The sequence below is a fragment of the Urocitellus parryii genome, chromosome 8 (genome assembly GCF_045843805.1).
Source record: "Urocitellus parryii isolate mUroPar1 chromosome 8, mUroPar1.hap1, whole genome shotgun sequence".
Taxonomy (NCBI): domain Eukaryota; kingdom Metazoa; phylum Chordata; class Mammalia; order Rodentia; family Sciuridae; genus Urocitellus; species Urocitellus parryii.
This window is the reverse complement of record NC_135538.1, coordinates 106,904,384-106,910,383: the sequence shown is the minus strand read 5'-3', so window position 1 is coordinate 106,910,383 and position 6,000 is coordinate 106,904,384.

Genomic DNA, 6,000 nt, shown 5'->3' with positions numbered 1-6,000 from the left:
CTTTGCACCAGTGGTGGGTGAGGTTCTTTGCCTCACCTCTGTTGGCCCCCAAATTTGGCCTTTCTGATTTCTAAGTAATTTTTATTGTCTCAGTGACCCCTCCTGAAAACCCAATCCATGTCTGTCTGTTCCTTGATCTATTTGTATTGGTGCTGCTATACCTTGTTCTTGTTCTCCTAATCTTTTTCCTTTCCTAAAACCTTGTCTAGCCATAATAGTGGGCACATTTGGATTGATGTTATTTGTTAATGTCAAACCTAATTGATCTAGGACATCTCATCCCCATAAATTTATGGGAAGATGATCCAATACATATGGCTGTATAGTTTCTTCACATCCTTCAGGATCCTTCCAATCTAATACCATTGCACTTCTATGGGGATTAGTTGCCACTCCTAGGCCTCGAAGCGTTTGAGTGGCTTGTTGTAACGGCCAATGTTTTGGCCATTCTTGACGAGAGATGATGCTAAGCTCTGCACCTGTATCCAGTAGCCCATTAAATTCATGTCCTTGAATATTTAGTTTTAGCATGGGGTGAGAATCTAAATTTAAAGAAAGCATAGCCCAATCTACACCTGTGGAGCCTAATTCCCTGGAACCTCTTTCTATAGTATGGCTGGAAAATTTATCATGTAGGCTGGGTATTATTAATAACTGTGCTATTCTATCTCTGTTAGGGTCTGTAAACAAGTCAAGATGGTGCCTGGCATTTTGCCAGAGGGAGTGGTTTGTGAAGTAACACCAGGGAGCCATTAAGTGTGGAGATTCCTTATTGGTTGACAGCTGTATTTAGTTTATGTTAATTAAGATAAGCGGTGTGGAATGTACATATACCCCTCCGGTCCTACAATAAACGGCTCCCACTCTTGCTGTATCAATGTACACAAGTTGCTTGTCACCCCCCGGTTATTTTGCTGCAGCCGGACTGCGGCATATCTCCTGGTGAAATTACTGATATACCCCTTGGAGAACTGGCTATAATTTTTATTTCACCTTCATAATTGGGATCAATTACCCCAGGATTTATCATAAGTCCTTTTAGAGTAGAAGAAGTGCGTCCGAATAATAAGCCTACTGTTCCTTGGGGAAGAGGTCCTTTTACCCCTGTGGGAATGATTTGAACTCCCATCTCTGGAGTTAGTACTGCTCTGGCAGAGGCGCAGATGTCCAGCCCTGTGCTCCCTCGGGTTTGTCTGATGAGAGATCTAATGGACAATGTGTCCTGGGCACTACCCTGATGGTGTTGCTGGGTTCCTCCATTGCCCCGTATATTTGTGGTCGTGGGCCTCGGAGCACTGGGCCCCCTGTCCGTTTTTTGGCAATGGAGCCCAATGCTTTTCTCCATGGTATCGTGGGTAAACAGCTGGTCCTTGTCCGTTTTTTGATAAGGGAGTATCCTCTATGGTGGTTTGAGAACAGCATTCATTAGCCCAATGTCTCCCTCTATGGCATCATGGGCAAATACCCGGTATTCTATTCCTTTGATATCTAGTTTTGTTAAACCCTTCTCCTATGGGGCAACTCCTTTAAAAATGTCCTGTTTGTTCACAATTATAGCATGTTTTTGGCCTGGCATCTAAAGCCTGTTGTACTGCAGCTGCCAAGACTTGCCCTTGTTCATTAATGTCTCTACATAATTTAATATATGTGTTTAAATCTTCATGTCTCCATGGTCTAATGACCTCCTTGCACCATTTGTTTGCTTGCTCATAGGCTAGCTGTTTAATTAATGGCATTGCTTGCTCTGTATCCCCCAAAACTCTGGTAGCTGTTTGAATAAGCCTATCTACAAATTCAGCTTAAGGTTCATTAGCTCCTTGTATTACCTTAGATAATTGACCTTGTAAATCTCCATGTCCTTGTAAAGTCTTCCATGCCCTAACCGCATCTTCAGCAATTTGTGAGTATATGGCAGGATCATATGCAATTTGTTCCCGTTGACCCTCATAAGGTCCTTTTCCTAACAACATATCTAGATTTCTCTGAGGATAACCGGCTGCTGCATTTTGCCTAGCTATCTCGGTGCAAAATTCCTCATTGGCAACCTTCCATAACAAATATTGTCCTCCATGTAGCACAGATTTACACATGCTAGCCCAATCTGCTGGCGTCATGTCCAAGTTGGAAATGGACTCGACCATGCTTACAGTGAAGGGAGCTTGGGGAGCATAGGTTGTTACAGACTCCTTTAACTGCTTCACTGTTTTAAAATCTAAAACACGGTGAATTCGCTGCCCTCCTACCTGTTCAAGTACAGGGCATGCTAATCTTTGAGGTCCTGTCTCAGGATCCCATCTATCAACTACGGGGGTTGGGGGCCCCCCAGCATATGTTGTCTCCATAGGTGGAGCTGTTGGTTGGACACTTATGCCCTCTGGTGATAGAAAGGTGTTAGTAGCAGCCTCCTGTTGTAACTTTTCCCTGATAGCCCTTCCCTTCCTCCTCTAAACTTTTTTCCTTTGTCTGACTAACTCGAGAGACTTTATCTTTTACTTGACGTAAGATGTCTTCTCCTAGACTAAGCAAACAAGATTTTACCAACGTCCAAAGGCAGAGTTCCTGGGCTTTCCTTTTGTATCTTTTTAAAATCTTCACCATGATGGTTCCATTGGGATATATTTAACAACCCCTCTTTAAAGAACCATGGGCTACACCTTTGTATTGTCTTAATGTATGACCTAACTGTTCTTGATTTTACTGAGATGCCTCCTTCCTCTAACACTTTACTTAACGCCCTTTCGGTTTTGTTCTTATTAATTTTTAATTCCATATTTCCATGACTAAGATACCCCTCACTAAGATAATGCAAAACAAAACCGAGACAAAATGAAACAAAAATGGAACAAAAATTCATTATATCAGCCTTTCTATCCTCCTGAAATGTCCATCCATCCTTTCTCCCTATCTGTTCCTCAGACATAAATAGTTTTTCCTCAAATGTGAGCGGTTTTTCTTCCGTCCCACCCATCTCCAGGGACTGGCAACTTAAAACAAAAGCAAAACAAAACAAAAGAAGAATCTTTAAATGGTTACCCATTCTCTCGCCTTCCCTCAGGGGCGAGCAATTTCACTTACCTCCAAGCTTCAGGCGTTCCCCGCACGGGCCACCAAATGCCTCAGTCTGGCTGGGCACAAATCATGAGCCATTCAAGCAGGAACAAACCTTATTTCTGAACTCCCCCGAACGCCATCCATGTGGCCCTCTCAGGGACACCACACACCAACTGGAACTCCCTCCACCGGAACTTCACCCACCAACGAGAACTCCAAAGTAGCGGATGCCTGAGGCGGACAGCAGGGATCTATATACAATTGAATACACAGTCTGTTTCAATCCAGCATCATCCAGTCACAGCAATTATAGACAGCTTAACTTAATTACCATCATCTTAATGGCTTGCCTTTCAACCATTACTTCTGGCAAAATGCCAGGGGCCATTCCGACTCGGCTGTGGCTCTCAGCACTGGCAGATGAAAAGTTCCACTGACAGCTTTGGGTGAGACATGGATATGTGTGTGTTGGTGAGACGAAGTCATAGAGAAAGGCCAGATGGGAAAAGCGTGTGCGTTTTGTGGCAGTTCAGCTTTTCTTCTCTGCAGGTACCAAGATGTTGAACCTTTAGATGTGAATGTCCCATTCACTGCACTACTTTAGATTCTTTGGTAAATAAACACATGTGTGTGTTCATTTTTTATTTTCAATAGCTAACGATTTGCTGAGAGCCATATCCAAGTAGGAATGACGCATCGAAATTTCCTTGCCAGCGTACCCCATGTTGCTTAGAGGAAGGACTCGTGGAAATGGACTTGCCTTGGACATTTGAAGTGACATTGCATGTATGTTTGAGAAAGGTGACCCTGCTCAAGGACCAGGGTGGATCCGGGTTTAAGGAGGATCCTACTGGATTAGGGCGGATCAGGTTTTAGGGAGTATCCCGCTCCTTGGATTTAGGGTGGTTCTAGGTTTAAGGTGTACCCTGCCAGGAATAGGGTGTATCCTGCTGATTAGAGCCTGGTGGAGTATATGGATTTTGCCCAGAACGTGAATTTTCCCCAGAACGTGTTTGTAGAGGGCCGGTGTGAGTTTGGGAATAAAGAGTTGCTGTTTGAATCTACAAGGTGTGTGGTGGCTCGTGATTTTGTGCCCAGCCAGACTGTGGCATTTGGTGGTCCGTACGCGGAACGTCTGAAACTTGGAGGTAAGTGAAATTGCTCGCCCCTGAGGGAAGACGAGAGAATGGGTGACCATTTCAAAAAACAATGTGTTTTTGTTTTGATTTATTTTGTTTTTGTTTCAAGCTGCCTATCCCTAGAAATTTCTCAGGCAAACTGGGAAAAATGGTTGGCTCAAGGTTTGAAGTTTGTGGGCCCTGAGGAAGAGAAAATTGATTCAACGATTTTTTATTCCGTTTTTGTTTCATTCAGTTTCGGTTTTGTTTTATGTTATCTTATTGGGTTGCGTTATCTTTATAGTAGATTAGAAATTTGTAAAAAACAAACTGAAAAGGTGTTAAGTAAATTGTTAGAGGTTCAGACCATGTAGAAAGACATTTTAGATCAAGCAAAAGAGAAGGTCTCTCGACCTAGTCAGACAGAGGAAGAAAATTTAAAGGAAAAGGGGTTATTAGGAAAAAGGCCACAACAGGAGGCTGTTACTAACTCCGTTTTATTACCAGAGGGCGTAATTCAACCAACAGTCCCACCGATGGAGACAGCTGAGTGGCCCTCAAACCCTGTAATTGATAAATGGGATCCTGAGACAGGACCTCAAAGATTAGCATGCCCTGTACTTGAACAGGTAGGAGGGCAGCGAATTCACCGTGTTTTAGATTTTAAAACAGTGAAGCAGTTAAAGGAGTCTGTAACAACCTATGCTCCCCAAGCTCCCTTCACTGTAAGCATGGTCGAGTCCATTACCAACTTGGACATGACGCCAGCAGATTGGGCTAGCATGTGTAAATCTGTGCTAAATGGAGGACAATATTTGTTATGGAAGGTTGCCAATGAGGAATTTTGCACCGAGACAGCTAGGCAAAATGCAGCAGCCGGTTACCCTCAAAGAAATCTAGATATGTTGTTAGGAAAAGGACCTTATGAGGGTCAACGGGAACAAATTGAATATGATCCTGCTATATACTCACAAATTGCTGAAGATGCGGTTAGGGCATGGAAGACTTTACAAGGACATGGAGATTTACAAGGTCAGCTATCTAAGGTAATACAGAGAGCTAATGAACCTTCTGCTGACTTTGTAGATAGGCTTATTCAAACAGCTACCAGAGTTTTGGGGGATACAGAGCAAGCAATGCTATTAATTAAACAACTGGCTTATGACCAAGCAAACTGTTGCTGCAGAGAGGTTATTAGACCATGGAGACATGAAGATTTAAACACATATATTAAATTATGTAGAGACATTAATGAACAAGGGCAAGTCTTGGCAGCTGCAGTACAACAGGCTTTAGATGCCAGGCCAAAAACATGCTATAATTGTGAACAAACAGGACATTTTTAAAGGAGTTGCCCCATAGGAGAAGGGTTTAACAAAACTAGATATCAAAGGAATAGAATACCGGGTATTTGCCCATGATGCCGTAGAGGGAGACATTGGGCTAATGAATGCTGTTCTCAAACCACCATAGAGGGTACTCCCTTATCAAAAAACGGACAAGGATCAGGTATTTACCCACAATATCATGGAGAAAGGCATCAGGCTCCATTGCCAAAAAACAGACTGGTGGGCCAAATGCTCCGGGGCCCACAACCACAAATATACGGGGCAGTGGAGCAACCCAGCAACACCATCAGGGTAGTGCCCAGGACACATTGTCCATTAAATCCCTCATCAGACAAACCCGAGGGAGCGCAGGGTTGGAGATCTGCGCCTCTGCCAGAGCAGTACTAACTCCAGAGATGGGAGTTCAAATCATTCCCACAGGAGTAAAAGGTCCTCTTCCCCAAGGAACAGTAGGTTTATTATTGGGACGTAGTTCATCTACA